This window comes from Triticum aestivum, chromosome 4B (genome assembly GCF_018294505.1).
Source record: "Triticum aestivum cultivar Chinese Spring chromosome 4B, IWGSC CS RefSeq v2.1, whole genome shotgun sequence".
Classification (NCBI taxonomy): domain Eukaryota; kingdom Viridiplantae; phylum Streptophyta; class Magnoliopsida; order Poales; family Poaceae; genus Triticum; species Triticum aestivum.
In genome coordinates, this window is record NC_057804.1 from 207,208,464 (window position 1) to 207,228,689 (window position 20,226).

At 43.9% G+C, this 20,226-nt stretch overlaps 1 pseudogene across 1 annotated transcript; it reads right to left on the reverse strand.

Annotated features, from left to right (window-relative positions):
* Window positions 1–12,115: 12,115 nt before the first annotated feature.
* On the reverse strand, window positions 12,116–18,379 carry LOC123090058 (probable helicase DDB_G0274399; annotated as a pseudogene). The gene is made up of 8 exons (XR_006442424.1): window positions 18,282–18,379; window positions 16,878–17,759; window positions 16,355–16,543; window positions 16,160–16,255; window positions 15,883–16,051; window positions 15,054–15,177; window positions 13,190–14,965; window positions 12,116–13,082 (listed from the first exon to the last, which is right to left on the reverse strand). The product of XR_006442424.1 is annotated as a probable helicase DDB_G0274399 (transcript).
* Between the last annotated feature and the right edge of the window lie 1,847 nt (window positions 18,380–20,226).

A 20,226-nucleotide genomic window follows, 5' to 3' on the forward strand; every position in this document is an offset into this window, starting at 1 on the left:
GATCATAGTGGCATCGAAAGTACCACTTAACGACATTATCAATAACAGGGACGCCACTGGTCACATAGCTAAATGGGCCATCGAGCTTTTACCGTTCGAAATAATATACAATCCACGCTGGGCTATTTAATCCTAGGTGTTGAGCGACTTTGTCGCTGAATGGACGGAAGCCGAACTCCCTAAAGAGTATAGTTCATACTCCAATTGGATTATGTACTTCGACGGCTCTAAAATGCTGGCGGACTGGGGGCTGGCATCATCCTAACATCTCCTACTGGGGATACAGTCCTCTATGTATAGAAATTATGTATATGGACTCCAACAATGCAGCCGAATATGAGGCGCTTCTGCCTGGTCTTCGCATGGCTGTCTCCATGGGTATACAACACCTGGAGGTGCGCGGTGACTCAAACCTCGCAATATCCTAGGTCAATGGAGAGTTTGACGCAAAGGACCCAAAAATGGCGGCATATCAAAATTCCATATTAAAAATATCAGCTCGGTTTGAGGGACTGGAGTTTCATCATGTCACTCGAGACAGCAATCAGGCAGCCGACATCCTTACTCGCATGGGTGCTAAGCGTGACCCTGTGCCACCTAACACTTTCGTGGAAAGGCTCTTCAAGCCGTATGTAGTATGGCAGGGAAAGAGCAGAGAAGATCATGCGGGCCTGGTCGCACCCCCAGCTGCCAAACACAATGCAGATACCGTGTCGGGGGTCCAGATATCGAGATAACACCCTTAGCTCATGAGATCATGGATTTTATCGCTCCTTGGACCAAACCATTCCTGGCCTACCTTAATAGGCAGGAGCTTCCCGATGATCAAAATGAAGCTTGATGCATAGTTCGGTGCTCTAAAGCCTTCAAAGTGCATGAGGGTGGATTGTACAAAAAGAGCACTACCAGAGTCCTCCAAAGGTGTATCTCCGAAGAGGAGGGAAAGAAACTCTTGGCATAAATACATGCTGGTCTGGGCGGTCATCACGCCGCAGCTCGAGCCCTCGTAAGCAAGGCTTTCAAGACAAGCTTTTTCTGGCCCACGGCTCGAGCTAACGCCCAAGACCTTGTCCAACATTGTGTGGGCTGTCAGCTTTTCACCAATCAAAGTCACATGCCTCCCACCGCATTAAAAACAATCCCCATTACTTGGCCCTTCGCGGTATGGGGGCTTGATATGGTTGGTCCCCTCAAAGGGGGAAGCCACAAAAATAAATACTTGCTGGTAATGGTAGATAAATTCACTAAATGGATAGAGGCCAAACCAGTAGAAATAGTTGAGGCAGGGCCAGTGATCAACTTTATATCCGGTGTAGTCCACCGTTATGGTGTCCCGCACAGTATCATCACTGATAATGGCTCCACTATGCATCTGTATACCACCCTCAAACAAACGGCCAAGTCGAAAGGGCCAATGGTCTCATCATGAGTGGCATTAAGCCCAGACTAGTGTGCTCTTTATGAGAATCATACAAGCACTGGGTTGAGGAACTCGATTCCATACTCTAGGGACTCCGAAGCACGCCCAATCAAATGACCAGATAAACACCCTTCATTATGGTGTACGACGCAGAGGTCGTATTGCCCTGCGACATTATTCATGACTCACCTAGAGTGTGCATGTATGAAGAGGGAGAAGCCGAATTAGATCGGCAGGATGACCTAAACGGACTCGAAGAGGAGCGCGATGTTGCCAAGGCTTGTTCTGCATTTTATCAACAACAGGCCAGGCATTACCAAAGCAGAGAAGTGCGGGCTAAAACATACAATTTCAGAGAACTTGTTTTACACCTCCCGGAAAAGAAAAAGGACAAGCTCAAACCTAAATGGGAGGGCCCCTTCATCATAGATGAAGTCCTTACTGGAGGAGCCTATCGCATTCGCAATGCAGCGAATAATCACCTTGAGCCGAACCAATGGAACGCTGCCCGGCTCCAAAGATTCTACGTGTAGTTCGACCTCCTTAGGTTTCACTTTGACTAGGTTTTTTCCTTTTTTTTCTCCTTTTTCTTTTTTTCCTTTTCCTTCTCAATGTATGTTCGGATCAACCGCATTATTCGGGGTACACATCTTTAAGGCCTTGTTCGTTTAAACCTCCTCTCAAGAGGATTGGAGTGGATTGGAGGGGATTTTGGCTTGTAGGGGATCTAATCCCCCTCAATCCCTGCCAATCCCCTTCCAAAACCGCCTCAACCGAACAAGGCCTAAATGTATACACCCCACCATACATGGGGGCTTCTCTAACGAAGCATATTATTAAAAGCTTATAAAGCTTCCTTTGTCCATGTCGGTTCTTTCTATACAACTTTTGCCATTATATGCACCTCTATGACTTAAGTTTTTGCCAAGATGGGTTCCTCACTCCTGTGTTTATACCCTACATTCCCGATTGTTCGGCTAGGGTGTAAAGGGAGTACCTCTGTGATTGTTACAACCGGGTTATCCGAATCTGTACCTCGAACGGGTGAAGCCGAAGGCTAGCATTCTTAAGGGAATAATTGGTCGGCAAATAAATGATGGACTATTTTTTGGAACAAATATGGAATTGGCTGCCTGTAATTCGGATAAAAGGCTAGGCATGCATAATTTAGTATGCCAACCCAAGGATAGGAACCCTGAATGGAACTATTTTCCTTGGAAGATGTTTCTTGTGTTAAACAGTAATATAACATAACTCCTCGAACACATTTTTGTCTGTTCGAGCAATATGACTGGTTTTCGAATATACTAAATGTTTCTTAATTAACATAGTATACGAAAACACTCCAATTTCTTGGTTCGGAGGTCGAAGCCGAAGGTCTGGATGACAAAAAAAATACAAGTTCGGCAGGAGATAATTTCGGTCATAAAGTATATTGATACATAGAATTGAACGCCTACTCTCTTTATACGCCATCTATAAGGCTATCTAGCTTACAATCTTCTTGCAAATATTTCGACGCTATCATTACTTGGTCATATACCAAGTTTACAGGAATTTCCTTCCCATCCGGTCCCTAATGTCGAACTTGGGCCATATGATTCGGTTCGACTGCGGTGTAGCGTGTCTTCACCATGGCCCATGCCTCTCGTGCACCTTCCCGGCATGCGTACGTCTTCCATAACTCGAAGCGACGCCGAGCACCCTTGAACAGGTCTGACAACCCCTCCATACTTTCTGGAGGGGCATCGTATGGCCATAGGCTTTGGCCATATTCTTCATGGCTTTCCGAGCATGCTCGTGCAGCTTTGACAGTTCTTTAAGAACGTCGCTTTGAATCCCGAACACTTCCTCTTCTTGGCGGCCGGTTAACAGACCTGTATGAACCAAATTATAACATTTTGTATTATATGATTATATCAGTACTCCGGATGGTTCAAGAGTCATACGGAATATTCCGCCCTTCAGCTTTTGATTCTACTATTGCGCATCCATGAGTTGAGCCTTTAAGCTCTTTATCTCTTCGGCCTGCTTCTTCACTTCCTCTTCCAGTTTTTTATCTTTTCCCCCGGTCATTGGGACACTCTTCATTTCTTCAAGCTCTGTGACAGCGGCATTCAGCTGTGTCCGGCTTGTCTTGAGCTCCTGGGATAATGCGACGTTCTTCTCATTGAGGACATGCGGTCATAAACGATCCTCAAATCGGTTAGTTCCTACCGCTTTAAATCTCGGGGGCTACTGTTATCTATATATTAAAATTGCATAAATTTTCACCTATATATCCTTTGAGAACTAGCGAGTAACTCTAGTAAGTCCGTCTCGGGCAGCTCGGATATACGTGTCCACGGTGCTGAGAGCGATAAATTCTTGCTCCGAAAAGGCCGGGGCGCGCAGGGTCTCTTTTAAGCGACGGTGATTCATCATGCTCTCCACCTCGGAGTTAGTGACGGACACTTCATCCGGATCTTCATGAGGTGGATGAGACGGTGCCACCCCTTTTTGCGCCCTCGTCCTAGTTGACGAGTTCGCCATCGCATTGGCTGCGGCTCAACTTGTTGGGATCTTTGGTATGGTTCGTCGTATACCTCTCCTGAGATGATGGAAGGAGGAGAAAAATGACGATTCGGCTTTATGCCTAGACATGAAGTAATGAATATACCTCTTTGGTGATGGAGCAGGCTCAGCTGCGTCCCCGCTCCCCTTTCGTTTCATGTGCTCACCCTGCGAAGGAGCTATTTTCCTTTTGATTGCTCGTGCTTGGGTACAGCTTGCTGAGCGCCGATCCTGCGGAACACGATCCAGTATGGAGGGTAAGTTGTGAGTAGAAGTGTTTCCCCTTTTAAAGGATTTCCGGTCACTTAACTTAACGAAGGGATAGATATAGGGTAGTCGGACACAATGTCTACCTCAGAGCCGCTAAGGCTCGCCTGATAGTACACTCTGTCTTCAAATTCTATGAAATATCTAGATCCTCATGGAATCAGGGGTCTTCATTGCGAACATGGTCCTCTGGCTGAGGAGGGGGGCAACAGATGTTCTCGACCACCTTCCTCCATGAATGTTTTAAAAGCAACCAGAATATTTGATTAATGCATCCTGATGATAAAAAAGTGTTGAATGAATAATTTACCCATTCAATGGGATTGTACATGGAGAAACCTTCCCGACAATGTAAACGGGCGAAGTCCTCTTCTTCTCCTTTATAAAGATCAGTCAACGTGGCAGTCAATGCAGCTTGGTTATTCGGACCCTCTCGCCTATAGCGAGATGCATCGTCCTCCCTATTATAGTTCCATAAAGGAGCCACTTTGGATTGAAGAGGCTGGATGCATCGCTTTATTGCAATGTCCATAACTTCAACGATGGAGAGTCTGGAATGGGTCAACAATCTGACCTTGCTGACCAGTCTCATCACATCCACACTATCCTCCTGTTCGAGGGACTTGGGGCGCCAACTGTGTAGCTTCTTCAAGGGAGCATTGGATAATTTGGGAAGTCCTCGTCAGAGTGGGTCCAGAAGAGGAACATCCTGAATGTAGAACCATTCTGAAGACCATTCTTCGGACCCTCTCTTCGGAGTCCCAACTGGGTATTCGGATCTGGCGATGCACCATACTTCGGTGCCGCTCACTTCAAATATAGACACTCTTCCCTGGTGGCGGGGGACGAGGCAAAAGAACTTTTTCCATAGTTCGAAATGAGCCTCGCAACCTAAAAATAATTCACAGAGGGCGACAAAACCAGAAATGTGCAGAACGGAACCTGGTGTGAGGTTGTGCAGTTGGATCTCGTAGTACTCCAATAGATCCCTAAGGAGGGGTGGATCGGGAATCCTATGCCCCTCAGAAGGAACGAGATGAAGCACACCCTCTCCCCTTGGCTGGGGTTGGGGAAATTCTCCGCCAATGCACCAGTACGCGTAGAAGCTAATCCTGCCCATACGGAGACTAGATGCCCAGGGGGAAGATATCCTTGTGTATGGAGACAATTAAGATGAAGATGGGATACAAAACAACTTCGCCAACTCCCCTCCTTGAGGGCCATGAGGACGCGAGGAGGATCCAGGGGTGCTAGCCATGGTTTGGGCTTTTTTCGTAGTTTGCTCTGTTGCTCTTTGGGCGATGTGGGATGGCGTTTGGGGATCTAACCTCGTTATATAATGTCGCCCGTGCCTGTTAAAGGGTTAAAATGTAAAAAGTTAATGGATCATTCGCATTCGCTCATACGCGTGGAAATCGAGGCGAAGGCAGGAAGGAATCATAAAGACTGGACATAGAAGCCGATGTCGGACTATCGTCAATCCAAAGTATGGTGGAGAACCCGCCTTGCAAAGCCAAAGACTTATATCAGCATACTACATCGTCATTGAAGGCAAGTTTGGGGGCTACTAAGGGAGTCATGGATTCGGGGGTCCTTAGGTTTTCGGCTCAGGAATATGGGTCGGGTCGAATGGGTCGTGCAAGATCAAGCTAAAGACCATCCTCCGTGTCCGGGTGGGACTTCTCCATACATGAACAACAAGATTAGAGTCCGGGTGTATTGTTTCCTTCCCTTGAGTACCGACATTGTACAAACCCTAGGTCCCTCCGGTGTGTATATAAACTGGAGGGTTTAGTCCTTGGAGGCTGTCATCACCATTACCATCATCGGAATATTCATAGGCTAGACATCTAGGGTTTAGCCACCACGATCTCGAGGTAGGTCAACTCTTGTAACCTCTATAATCTTCGAATATAATGAAGCTGGAGTAGGGTTTTACCTCCTTAAAGAGGGCCCAAACCTGGGTAAACATTATGTCCCTTTTTCCACTGTTACCGTCGATCCTTAGATGCACAACTTGGGCCCCCCTACCTGGGATCTGTCGGTTTTGACACCGACAAGGCCTTCCCCTCTATTCTGACATTCTGCAGTTTAGTCCACAGATGAATCCCTTCCCTTTATACCAATGCATACTTAGTATAGATCTGATTCTTCTGAGTACTTTGGATGAGTACTCATGGTTGCTTTGCTACCATTTCCCCCTTTTCCATTCTTCACGGTAGTTGCGACCAGTTGGTGGATCCCAAGAGTCAGATGCCACTGTCGATGACTTCTACTACCCTGACGGAGCCTACTACTACGTGGAGACCGCCGACGACTAGGAGTAGTTAGGAGGTCCCAAGCAAGAAGCCTTGCCTTTTTGGTATGTATCTTGTTTATGCTTGCCTTCTTAAGGCAGTCTTGTTTAACTTATGTCTGTACTCAGATATTGTTGCTTCCGATGATTCTTGTGTTCGAGCTTATGTATTCGAGCCCTTGAGGCCCCTAGCTTGTAATATGAAGCTTGTATTATTTTAATTTGTGTCTAGAGTTGTGTTGTGATATCTTCCCGTGCGTCTCTGATCTTGATCATACATGTTTGCGTGTATGATTAGTGTATAATTGTATCAGTGGTGTCACGGTTTCTCTATTTATAGGAATTTTTAGCGTTGGAATCACGCGAAATGGAGTTACGATGGGCCCATAAGCCACTTGGGCACCATCACCCCCTAGGCGCGCCCAAGTGGCTTGTGTCCGCATCATGGCTCTTCTGGTCCTCCCAGGAAGTTTTGGGGGTCTCTTTTGTTCCAAAAAACGTCAAAAAGATTCAGCCCATCCGAGAACTTTTATTTGTACACAAAAAACAACACCACGATAGTTCTTCTGAAAATAGCTTCTGTCCGGGTTAGTTTCGTTTGAATCATACCAAAATCATATAAAATTCTTATAAACATGGCATGAATACTTCATAAATTATAGATACGTTGGAGATGTATCAATAAGTGATGTCCAATTGTGTAACTTAGTGTCGCTATGCATCCCAACATAATTTTCTGATATAGTTTTCCTTTCATTACTGACACGACAAGCGTATCTCTTCTATTAAAGGGGAGTTGGTTCCGTCGCCTCCACTCCGGTTAATCCCCTTCCACCATAGACGTCTCCTCCCATCGGTTTTTACTACTGGTTTTATCTGATTTCCTTTCAAAACTCTTCCCACTATTTTTCAGCATGAAGCATTTCCTCTTTTCCTTCGTTCTGGCCCTTGATGAATCTAAAGCACACAGATTCTTTCGCCTCCACATAAAGGAATCAAACCATACGTCTAAAAAAGAATCAAATCATAACTTGCCATTTCCCAAAAAAAACATAACTAAATGAAACATGTTTATATCTTTCCTAAGCAAAACAAATCCCAATCTCCCACCACATCATCTACCCTTCTCCTCTCTCCTATGCCCTAACCCCATGCTGCCATGGCTTCCTGTTGAGCCAGAGGCATCCGCTAATCACCCTGACGACTAGCTGCACGTGCTCCGGTCCTGGGCCTCCTACCACAGCCAGAACGAATTGTCGATGGCCCATGTCTGTACATTCCTTTTCATCCTCAACGAACTCCTCCTGATGCCTCTGGCCTGCCACCCGCGTCGCACCGCCAAGGATCTTGTTTCCGCCATAGCCAGCTATGTGCTTGTGCTAACCCCCACCCAGGCCTCCGCCACGTCCGGTCTCGAGGTGGTGCACATGGTGGCCAAGCGGTGGGCGACACCACAACCGCATCATCCTTTGTCTTCCTCAAGGTTGTAATCCTCACCGATGCCACCGCTGCCGCAGTTATGTAGTCTTCCTCCTCCTCGTACAAGGAAAGGTTGGTGCTAGCAGACGTCTAGAGGTCGACCGCCGCTAGCGAGGATGCGTACATGGACGCGGCGAGGTTGCAGACGCTAAAGAAGTGCACCTAGGAGATGAAGAGCGAGAAGGTGTTCAGGATCCTCTTGCCCACCAAGGTCTCTCTATACAACATCCACATGCCAATTTAATTTCATATTGCTACACACACAATTACTCAAGAGATCTTAGGGTGAAAGGATTGTTGCAATAAGACTTGCTTGCTCGCAAAGATTAAAGTAATTAGGACCCCCAAAGATTAAAGTAACTAGGACTTCCATCAAACAGTATGTGTGCGATGGATCTTTTCAACTTTGCTTCCTATTCAATCAGGTGCATATTTCGTGAGATAATCTCTTATTTTGATTTTATTTTTTCCCTATGGATTTCAAGATAGGAGGGCAGCTAAGACTGATCTAAAACCGGTTGAACAATGCCAACATTTCATAGTTGTATGTTATTTAGGGCTGCCTAAATTCATATCACCCAGAATTATCTGATTTCTCCGAATATGTTGATCTCATGAAGTAATAAATTTTAGATCATTGTACCTAGCATACTTAGAATGAAAATTTAAATCATGTATGTGTTTAGGAACTAAGTTCAGAATCATGTTATCATTGTCTTTAATTTCTAAGTTATCGGCACTTTTTCTTTTTGCAGTTGTTGGGGAAATATTTGGTTATGCTTGATCTTTAATCTTCCTTACGCCTTCGGTCATCACGATAACTAGAACATGATGACGCGCGTTGCCGCGCCCGTAAATGTTTAAAATAAAATGAATAATAAGATATTTAGATGGCCATAGCAAATAATGAAATCACAAATAGCACATAACAAACAATGTAAGTCAGTGCAACAAATTCGAGTTTAGTAAGATCTTGCAAAACTTATGCCCATTTTCTCATAATTTCAGCCACAAACTCATAATTTTGAACATCAAACTATTTTTATAAGTTTTTGGAAATAGCTTGAAACAATATATAATTTTAGATCAAACAAGAGGACATGCCCGGCTAGCAATCATGCAAGAGTGAAAGAGATGTTGTAAAAAATACCAAATGTATACAAAAATTTACCCTTTCTTCTTGTTCTTCTCCTTTAAAAATTAATGTGCAAAAAAATGTTTTCGGACGCAAGGCATGAGAACACAACATAGACCAAAGGATATGGTGTTGTGTCAGAACTTCGTGTGTCGGTGGCTGGTTGCAACCTTCTCGGCATTCGCTTATTACATCATGCATGGGGGTGCACCATGGTACACCACAGCCTCTTCCGGGTAGCCCCACCATAAATCCATATTTAATGTCGTAACCTAAGGATGTGGTAGTCTAAAGAGAATATATTTGTCCACATATATGTGACATAAATTTTGATATCATTAAACACATTACAAAACAATAAGAAAAATACCGAATACTGGTATCAAAATAAATTGATAAAAGCTATGGGGAGTGCTCAAGTAAATCCAAGAGAGTGTGCAAATCGCCAAAGCCTGTTGAAAAACGAGTTATATATATGACCCATTAGATGGTTCCTTTATAGATATAAAAAACCGAAAGAGGGCGGATCTTTGGCCTGCCCAACATCAAAGCAGGCAAAGATCTCTGATGTCATGAATGAAATTGGTATGATCAGCTACAAACCGATATACAATTTATTTAGAACTAATAGGACATAATTGTTTCTTTGTTATATCAGCCAAAGCAAAACTCCATATATGTCATACATAAATCAGAAATTGACATGAAAACAGTTCAGAGATCATATTAGCGTGTATCTGCCAGAAGAGAGCTAATAAAGAAATGGCATGTAACAGGGGGAAGTACGTGTACCAAAGGCAAGATAATAACGTGCGCTATCGATGTTTCTTTTTATCTTAGCAACTAAGCACGTACCCAGAAAAATTTAGAGAGTCCTTTTGTTGAATCCAACTAAACATCTGCATCCACGACACAAATCGCCAAGATCTTGAGCGAGCTGGAGTAGAACATAAAAACCATACATGCCGGAATCCTACAAAACAATTCTGAACAAAGTCTCACTTATATTCAATTAAATCAAGGTCTGCGGTGGTGGACAGTTGAATTGCTCTCGTGTCTTCTTCTAGACCTCGCCTCCTCCACGATCCTCCCTAAGCTAAGCAGCTGTAGTAGACAGAACGGCGAGGGGGTAGGCGAGTACTGGCTTAGGTGCACCTCCCCCGCACCTTCGCTGTTGAGGTAGCCTCCGCCTCCTACTCCTCGTCATCGCCCACGGCCGCTGTCGCCATTGCTTCGCCTCCTGTCCTCTCTGCTATCATGAAAATAAGATGATCAAATAGATATGGAGCATAAAATAGCATCATCAACATGGGAGAGGAGGTGGGCAACCAAAAACGGACGCCCACTACAACCGGAAGGGGAGAGATCGGAAGGGCGGCGACGGCGCACCTTCCACGCCATTAATTGCGTGAACGCCGCACCGTGAATGCAGTCGCTCCGCCTCTCGCGCGTATGGAGCACAGGAAAGCTGGATGACCTGGCATGTTAACGTACGATGTTGGATCTGGGCCTTTGACCTTAGGACCCAATTACGTACAAAAACGGTAGATCATTCCGCGGAGTAGCGACCCACGAAACGGTGTCTGAAACCTGTGGTAGTTAATAGCGTGAACGATCAATCCTGCACGTAGGTAACAATGATCCGACGGCTTAGAGCTCCAAATCGCCGTGGAGGCTCCTAGGTGGCTCAGTTTTACTGTTTTTCAATATATACTTTATCATAACACATGAACATTCAACTATGATATCAAGTAATTCTTCACTTATTCGTCGATGAAATTACTAAGTGTTGCCGTAGCAACGCACGGGCATTATCCCGGTGATAATAACTGATTACTTGTGTTTCCTAAGAATGTTTTATCTTTGGAAATTCGGAATCATTTTGAGAAGGTGGCATACTTGTGATTTTTTTTGCATCGTAATATTTATATTATAAGGATCATAATATAGGCCATGTAAACATCAACATTACAAAACTGAAAAAACAGCAGAACACTAGCCTTTGCACAAAGAAACACCAGTCCAAGAAAAAAAATACAATCAAGATCGAAGAATCTCATGAGCTTGACACCATCTCCCGCCACTTGCCTTCTGCACCACCAGAGCAACCACCAAAGTAAAAAAATGACGGATCACCTCCTGAGCCGAACTCGACGCGACTATCACTAATATGCAGCTTTGCAGACCTCCAAGGTGACTCAAGAAATGTGAAGCCATTGTTGTTGAACGGATCAGATCAGGGCAACACCCGGGATGCGCCATCGAACTCCAGATCTGGCACACCAGCATGACTAAGACGTCAAAGGAGGAAACCATCAAGCCAACCACGAACCACGAGCTCATCACACGATTCATCATCTTCCATATGTCGCCGATGCAGACCACAATCTGCATCTGCTCCTAAACTACCTCCCAAGCTACACGCCGGCGCTGGAGCACATCGCAACGGTGGAGCCTGAGGACACAGGTCCACCACAAGGATGGCGCTGCCACCACGCCACCCTTGCTTGAACGGACTAGTTTCAAATCCAACCCCAATCATAAAACCAATTGCCTCGTCGGGAAGAGATCTGAAACTTCTGTATTCAACGGCGCGATCGCCACTTTTGAAGCCAAGACAATCCTAAAACTACACGATCCACGCGTATAGATCCGGCGAACCCTCCTCATCACCGACGACCAGGGTCGCCGGCAGAGGAGAGCCACCAGAGGAAGGCTGCGGACGGACTCTCCTGCCTGCAGCTAGGTACACTTGTGATTATCCCCGTTGATAAACACACTGGTACTTCCTATGTAAACAAATACAAGACATTTAATGATTTAAAACGTTATATATTTTATACCCTCTCTGTAAAGAAATATAAGACCGTTTAGATCACTACTCAGATCACTGGAGTAGTGATCTAAACGCTCTTATATTTCTTATACGGAGGGAATATTTGTTTACGGACGGGGTACAACAATATTAAGACAGTGCAAGCACAGAAGCATCGACCGACGCAGATCCAAGGTCGGCCATGCCAAACAGAATAATCGAACCAGATTATGGACTTGTTCTACATGCGGATTTCTGTATGTACATACACACAGACAGAATTTATGCAGGCGGTCTACAACAGCAAACCAGTCATACATGGCATATCTGGTCGCAAACCTTTAGCCCTAACCCGTCATAGCGTTTCAAAATGACCTAGCCCAGATTTACCTGCTATAGATCAGGTTTTAAAATGAAAATGCCCGCTCGCGTATACAATACATAAATCTATAGAAAGCAGACTAAAGCAATGCCAGGCAACATCTGTCCAGCTGACAGCCTTGTTCAAATATGGTCCATGTAACCCCGTCCTGCACGGTTCCACAACGCCGAGGGCCTGAGGCAGCCATCTGTTCAGCAGCCAGACAAAATCAAGAGCCCATAGCCCATGTCCCAATACGACAGCATCCGATTAGTAGCAACAGGCAACATCCTGCTTCATCATCCTTCTTCCATGCTGCACCACTCCACGCAAAAAACTGCAGACACCAATTTGTTCTCCTTAGGCTTGTCTCCTCGGATCATTGGATGGATTCGGCCCCCTGATCCTCCCAAACTGCAAATTATCTCTAGACCTATCACCAGGATGCCCCACATCATTGGACAGATTCCGGTAACTACCATTTCTCGCAACAGAGTTGGGATGGCCATCCTCACCGGCCGTCATACCCATCCTGGGTGCCGGAAGCATGTCGAAATGCCTCGGTCTCGGTCCACTAGTCCTCATGTACCTTGTGCTGCTTGAAGAATTCAGGCCCCGGGCGTTTGAAAATTTGTTCATAGCTAGGAAGTCACTCGGGATGCTACTCAAGTCCATGAAACATTTTCTCGCCTTTGCATCTGCTACCAGTGCCGCCCAATCCTCTGACTGCATGAGGGCATTGGCATTACCAATAACCTAGAAAACAACAAAGATATATTAGTACAATGGCACAAAACTAGCAGCAAAACAACACTAGTACATTGCTCTTTATGCATATTTTTGAAGGAGGATGGAGGGGATACCCATAGAGCTCTCCTAGCTCGAGTAAGAGCGACATTCATACGGCGTATATCTGCAACAAAACCAACACCGTGGTTTGAGGCACGGACACATGACATAATAATCACATCACGCTCCTGGCCTTGAAAAGCATCAACTGTGTTTATGTAGATATCTTTCCCTTCCTCGGTATTCATAACCTCCGCAAATTCCCGCTGAAGACACTTCAACTGCAACTTATAAGGAGTGATTATACCAACAGATGCTTTCTTGCCACCATTAGCTCTCAGGAACTTCTGAAGATGCTCATACAAACACAATGCAAACTGTGCTTCATGGACATTCTGGTATGAAGATGACCCACCTCTATGGGACTCACGCCCATGCGAGATGTCATAGAAAATGTAAGGTGCCATTAATGCATCTCTATAGAATGCCTCATCGCGCAAGTTGGCGACACTTTCACTATCTGTAAGGCGGCCTTGGTAGAAGTATCTTGATGGAAATTCACGGATCTGGGGATGCATCCGATATTGCACTGACAGCAAAATGGTAGGGCAACCAGCTTGCTGAAACCTCTCAAAAAGACTCCTGCTGTAGAGTAAAGTTCCAGCTGCTTTGCTAATAACAGTGGCAGGGAGCTGTTGTGGATCACCAACCAAGACACATCTAGCTGCACCAAGTGAAAGTGGAGGGAGGACTCCTACTTCACTGGCCTGAGCAGCCTCATCGATAACAACCATATCAAAGCCATGATTAAGGGCAGAAAATAACTTGCGACCACTGCTTGATACTGTAGTAAAAACAATTTCCGCTTCACTGGCAAAACTAGCTTCCAAACTAGCCCTAGCATCTTCCAGATTGAAGTTTCTGCCAACACGGAACCTGCTTTCTAATATCAACAGGCGTGACATCTCAACCAGTACTTTATCCCTGCTTTCCACAGAAGCAGCAAGTTTCTGAAGCAGTATATCACGGTTACGATCCCTTTGAGCAAGCATGTCTGGATCTACTCCAAACGAACCCTGAGATCTACCAGCCTCTGCAACCATATTAAGTTCCCTCTGCAGAAGTGCTATCTCTTGTGATAATTGTTGTTCACGGACTTTTAGTTGATGCAGCCACCCAATTACTTCCTCACGTCCCTTCATTAAAAGCTGTTCCGTCCGTCGCTCAACTGAAACAGCTTGTGCAGCACGGGACTGTGAATCAACTCCAACACGGGCAACGTCAGGGCGGTAGACCCTCATCTCACCATCTATGAAACCACGATCTAGAACACGAGCAAGCAGCTCATCTGTTGCAGCATTTGATGGGGCACAAACAAGCATCCGCGGTTTGGGGCAAAGCTTGGGAAGAGTGCGAAACAGGTTTTGATTCATGCTCTGCAAAACTTCATCCATTGAGCCCGCAGCAACAGCTTCTGAGGTGCTGCTAGCACTACCACCAACTTGCTCATAACTTTCAGGAGCAAGTTTTTTTAGCAGAGCAGCATAGTAATGTTGATACTGAACAAGATGAATAACATTTAGCATTCCCCAAACAGTATGAGTTTTCCCTGTTCCTGGAGGACCTTGTACCAATGTGAAAGGCCAAGGTTCTTGTTTCTTCACTACTCCATTGCCTGTGCCAGCAGCTGTATGCATTGCAGCCCAATGGATTGCTGATAGCTGAGGCCCATTGAATGTATGATGGAGATGACAAGAAAAATTTGGAGTGAAGCAGTCAGGCATAGCAGGTGGCTGCTCTTGGTACTTGGGGAAGTGCTCTGGACTCGGCTGAAGAATTGCATTTTGCATCTAATGGAAAGATTTCGATCAAAACCAACTGAAAAAATATTAACCAAGAAATCCAGATAGCATTTAACTAAGTATAACTGTATATCACCTGCACATTAAGACGGCGGAATGCGTGCAACGCAATATACTCCCTTTGTGTTGTTGCGAGAGAACCGAGACCAGTTAGATACCAGGTGCTTTGAGGTTGGAGTTTCCCCAGAACATTAATCTCACTGTCGCAAATACAACACAAAAAGAATAATAAGACGACTGAACATACAGGATTCAGTTAACAAATGTATAAACAATAGATAAACGGTCAAGTTATAGTGTTCCTAACATCAAGCAAAATTAGCAAAGAATATGAGTTGAACTTATCAACCTAGCAGCTAAAACCCCAAAACAAATATGCCCATGAACCTTATGATAAAGCATGTTCAGATGAGTGACGTTTAGCTGCGGTGTAGCTTAAATCCATCCATAGGGCAATAGGCTGCTATGGTTGTCAGCATCAGGTATGATATATGAAGCTACAATGAGTTGCAGAGTAGATGTTGCATGCATGTCCAAGAGTTCAATTTAACAGTGAGTGAAAAATCTGCATTTTTTACAAGTAACCCTTGGTACAAAAAAAAAACTATGCCTAAGAATAAAACAATAAATCTATCTTACAGAAAATCTCATTTATTGTGGATACTATATGCATGTATGACGAGAGCAGAGCGAAGTCTTAGTGAGCAAACAACATCGGAGATAGTATTAACTTTCAGAGTGGTCAATTTAAAGAATGAGCATTCACAATGATAAATCCATTTGCAAAGAACTAACAGCAAGGCTCCAACAAAACCAAGTTCAACAAACACTAGTTCAAATGCATCCAACATGTGGTTAGCCAGCTAAGAAACAAATAAACAGTGCTATCGGAAACATCAGATTACCAGCTAGAATCAGACGGGTTCCCAGCATAAAAACGGATAATTGCTCCAATGGGATCACGTGTATCATTAGGCATATGGCGCCGGACTCTACCAACAAGCCGTCCACACTCTGACTCGGCATCTTCATTTGAACCAACAGTCTTCCTATTAGAATTACTTGACTGTGCAGCTAAAAACAATGAAATGGGTAAATAAGCGGAGTTGCCAAAACACTTTCTCGAGAGTAAAATATCTGCTCACTTAATAAACTACTAAAAGAGAAATACAGTGGAGCCACCTGAATCAGGCCGAGGGAATGACAAAACTGCAACTTCTCCTTCTTTAAAAGTCCATTTATATTCATGTGCTGGTAGAACAAGAACATCATACCACCCTGGACACATTAATCATGATTTGGTCAGGTGATGATTGCATCAAGAAACGAGAGTGCATACTACAGAACATGCCATGAATAAAAAAGTGGAAGATATACCTCTTTCACGCCTATCCACAGTTCTAACGCGCACCATTACATGTGCATCCCTTGAGACAGCCTCAAGAGATTCCTCATAAGAACTGTGTAGCTGAGCTCTGCATTCCTCAAAAAGCAAAGGCTCAAAAACTCTAATGTACTCCTCAGCAGATTCAAAGCTTCCAGGAACAGATTGAAGTTCCGACTCCTCTGCTTGGATAAAATGTGCTTTGTTAAATTACAGGCACACGTGCAAAAGTAGTCTTTCCATCAGTAATGAAATAGTGAAGACGCAAAAGAAAAAGTGCCAGAGTATCAAACATGAGAACACACAAAAAAAAAACATACATTGAGCAAACTATAACAACCTTGAATACATACACAAAGCAGTGAGCTGTATAATTGTTCAGATTAAGCAAGCACATCATACATAATTCATTCTCATCACACAGCATATAATTTTCCAGATTAAGCAACTGTATTCAACTGTGTTAATTAAACTAAAAAGATCCAAAAGAAACATGGGTAATTTAGGAGAACTAACCTGGATTATGCCAGAACTTATCACTTGTCACTTCCTGTAGAAGTCGTTCAACAGATGTGTCATGATATTGTGTATTATTTGCTGAAGCTTCTTTCTTGGAAACAAGAGACCTCTTGTGGGCTCGTTTCTGATCTGCCATGTTCTGCCCTGTTACATCTGCTCTCTGAGAAGAGACTGGTCGGCCCTTGAACTGCTTGGAATCCATGGTTTGCCTCAAAGTGGCCTGCCTTGGTACAGATTGTTGGTTCCCATCTGAGGGGGGTATTTCAGCATTCATTTTCTTTGACCAGTTCGGAGATGCCAATTCAACATCAACACTGGAATCTGCATTTCTATCCCTTGGGGTGGCAGAATTACTTCGTTCTGGACCCATCATTTCAGTTTGCCTCTGGTCCCTGATGGCCAGCTGGTTCTGTGTTCCTGCAGCTACTTCACCAGCCCCACGAGATTGTCTCCTGGGTGTTGATATTGTCATTATACCAGCTTGCTTTGCATCCTCGTCATTAATTATCACAGTTTGTCTGGCTCGCTTTTTACCAAGCATTGCTACTTTGTGTTCATCCAACTTAGATCTCTTTGGAGGATTGTTCGCAAGCTTCAAAGCATAATTGGCTTCTACTCCTCTAATACCCTTTGACCTGTTTTGCAGGTCTAAAGCATCCTCAGGTTGATTTCCTTCACATTCAAAAGTTTTCAGGTTTTCTAGCTCTGTGGGGGCATGAAGCACTGGATCTCTAGGCTCATCAGCCATTTCAGTGTCCCTAGGGTCAGCAGCAATCCCGTATTTACCCACGACACCAGATTTAACAAGAACCAGGATCACTCTCTTGTGATTCTACTTCCACGTGGGTAGCTGCAGTACCAACCGACTTTGCTCTGTTGCTGGATCACTACTTCCTGCAGTGTCAGAAGCACCACATGCATCACACACTCAGACCACTCTCCCTCTGCTTTTTGAATTGCTTGTGAAACCTGCTAAATTCAAGTTCTGAGTTCTAACAGTCCGGGTCCTGGATTCTAAGATACACAAACACAGAGGTTGAGTAATCTTCGTATAAATCAATATGCAGCACCTTCATGGGTCCAATCCAACCCTAAATTCTAATTACTCTGCTCACTAAACTATAGAGACACCAAAGACAAATCTTCAATAACAGTTCGCCTCTTTCCTTACCATTGCCTACATACAACAATCATAAAATAATCAAACCTGTTTTGACCATTGTCACAAAAGATAACATTACAAGATTATGTACATATAAGAAAGAACATGAACTGTTGAGTTTAGCTAGTGTATCAAAAAAAAATCAATAACTGAGAAGCTGCGCAAATTTTCCCTTATATAGCCTACTGGAAATCTTTGCAATAGAAATATAAAATCAAAGAATTAGATAGATTGATCACCATAATTTGGTGAAAGGGCAACAGTGGTCAAAGGTATCAGCTGCTTTGATTGGAGGAAGCTGAATGTGCTCCCCAATAGCTGACTCTTGATTTCCCATGCAGATGCGCAATGGATATGGAAGATAGGTTGTGTAACAGATGGTTAAGAGAATATAGTACATAACTAAAGCCTATGATATTCTACATATTATTTATACCGCTTTCTTAATCTTTCAAATATAGGGCAAAGAGCTGGCATGTGCTAAGGGCCTTTAATTATCTGGAAGAGGTCGTTAGTTTGCTATCTTCTTTGTAGCAAAGCTATCAGCGACTTCTTTTCAGAGTATAGTTAGCTATAGTAATAATAAGAGAAAAAAAAAAGAAGATAACAGCTATTAAGCTGGTTCGTGCTTTGATGAACAGAAATATGAAGAACAGCTAGGGACTTCAGTAAGTTTTCAAATGAATTGGGGCTCTATTTCACGACAACACTCTCTTAACGGAACCATTTTTTCTACTGAAATTTTCCAAACAACACTATATTGCACTGTTGTTACTGCTAGTTTCAGTAAAAAAAGAAGACACATGCAGAACTAACACGATCTGGGACACTGAGCTGAAGCAAAACATAGAGAACAAATTATTGTTAGCGAGAAATATGAAGTCAACTAGCACGATGTATAGCATAGCCTGTCACCCGCAAGAAAAACAAAACAGCATAATTAAGGATGTGTTTCCATTTCTGCAGTACCACATACTACTATTGTTGGCACTTGGCAGGATACAGTACTGAAAGTATCGTCTGCCATCGTCGAGAAATTCGTTTGCATGTATCCGGCAATATTAAGAGGTAACCCCTCGGAGGAGCCGATCTGAGTTCCGAGTGGTCACAAGCAATAAGAGGGAGGAGGAGGCGAGGCCGGTGTATGCGTCACCTGTGCCACGCGGGGTGCCGGAGTATGGTGAGCAAGGCTAGACCTTGCCGTCGGCGGGGTCGATGAGCTCACTTCCGCACCTGCAGTCCCCCTCTCCACCTCCGTTTCGTCCTCGCCGCCGTCGGCCTTCCAGCTACCATCCAAGCCCTCACCGATGCGCCGCCACGACCGCCTTGAGGATTTCGACTGGAGCTGCGTGGGTCGGGTCAATTTTCTGAATCGAACCCGTCCTCAGACCAGCCCGTTTTACACCTTTTTTTAGCCTAGCCCGTTTACAGTTGTGCGGGTTAAACCCACAAGTCAAACTGGGTCTAGACCGCTTCCCATCTACTCGTACTAGTCGAATGCCCGTGCATTGCCACGGGAGATATCAAAAAATAATGATGTAACCAATCAAATCATTGCACTATTCAATGTTTGATGTGCTTACTTTGGAGTATAAGATAATCTGATCGGTTTGGTTATAGCAAATACATTATTTATTTAGGGGTATCATAGAAGTTCTATGATCGCTAAGTTTTATGAATAAGTTTTTTTATGATGACTTTCAAAGACTAAAATTGAATCCGAAACTGAAGTGTCAACTCTATTACTTTTACAATTTGTTGCCTTGTCTGTGTCACACCATTTTAATTGCGTCGCAGACAAAAGCTTTATTGAAGCAATCTGTCACCTGGTGTAACTGGTAGTGAAGATCATTAGGATTCCATCTACAGTCTAGGTACATCGGCCAACACCATAAAGATTAGAGGCACGTGCATGCCACGGGAAAGAAAAACTAATGACTAAATGGCACTTTATTTGAAACAAAATATTTGGATATTAAATGACGCCAATAAATAGTACTCCCTCCTTTCTAATACTACTTATCTGATTTTCATCTCACAACTTTAATAATTATTATCACTTACTGTATCTCTACAAAATTAGTATAAACATATATGAATTAAAATTGTTTTGCTAGAAAAATAAGACAATACAATTTATACATGTCCAATGCATGTACTTTTGTATATAGAAATGACCAAAGT